Source organism: Etheostoma cragini, chromosome 24 (assembly GCF_013103735.1).
Source record: "Etheostoma cragini isolate CJK2018 chromosome 24, CSU_Ecrag_1.0, whole genome shotgun sequence".
NCBI lineage: Eukaryota > Metazoa > Chordata > Actinopteri > Perciformes > Percidae > Etheostoma > Etheostoma cragini.
The window spans coordinates 11,616,785-11,617,848 of record NC_048430.1 but is presented as its reverse complement, the minus strand read 5'-3'; the positions used below and the strand labels follow the sequence as shown (position 1 = coordinate 11,617,848).

General features: G+C 37.8%; 1 protein-coding gene across 1 annotated transcript in view; it reads left to right on the top strand.

Moving 5' to 3' along the window:
- The window catches only part of LOC117939460 (aryl hydrocarbon receptor-like), a 64,642-nt gene that overhangs the window by 12,758 nt on the left and 50,820 nt on the right, over window positions 1-1,064 (top strand). The window lies entirely within an intron of this gene.

The window sequence follows — 1,064 nt, the reverse complement described above, 5'->3', positions numbered from 1 at the left end:
AAGATTTTGATATCCTGCACAATTGGATCAAGTATTTTAGAAAAGCCATATGTTTTAATGTCTTGAGCATGAAATAAAAGCAACCAGATGAATATTATTCAGACTTGAGTTGTACTTTGGAGAAACATTTCGCAAGGTGAAATAGATTGCTCCCAATTTGTGTATTCCCCGTTTGGATCCTAACGGATTTGCAGTTTCAAAATCATCATAGAAAAGCTGAATCTGAATTGCATGCTTCTGTTTTGAAAATAGAGCATGATTCTTGAAAAGAGCTCCATCGCACAAATCATTAAGAAGATTTTGTCTTAAACTCAAATCAGTCGGCATCATCTCCTTTATATTAGGGTGGTTGTAAATAAACTGTAATGTTTTCAAAATTGGGATATATACAAATTTATCGGTAACAACCACCTGATCATAGGACTCAGTAGTCCGATTGAGCAGTGTATCAAATCTTGTACCAAGAACAGATTCAACTGGGTCTACCCCTCCCCACTTCTCTGCAAAATACTGCCTTCTCTTTGTTTCAGAATTTAATAAACCAAAAGGGTTTTCCATTTTTTCAAAACACTGATCAATTTTACGCTCAACGTCACTTTTGATTGGCTCCTGTAAAGAGAGACACTCCTTCAGAGATTCTTTTGCTTGTTTATGAATATCATCAACAATCTCTTCCATGGAAATTACCAAAGAGTTAATGGTTGTTTCGCCTAAACCTGCCACTTTAAGTTCAGCTGCTGTTGTAGCGCAGCAGTCTACAAGACTCTTACTGAGAAGGACTGAGTCAGAAGGGGAACTTCTTAATGGCAAGTCCTCAAAAGTACCTGCTGCCAAATCTTCAGTTGTAGAAGGGCCTTCACCAGGATCAGAATAAGGTTCATGTGCTTTATTGAGATGCTTTCTAAACCCAGAAAAAGTGCCATAAACTTGTGAACAACCAGCCTGACAGCATTTCATACGAAGTGACTTTCCTGAACAAAGTCCACGGATCAATTTTAAGTGCTTTGTTAGGGAATTGGCATTTGCCTGGTGGCTTTTGCAAATGAAACACAACATCTTAGGTT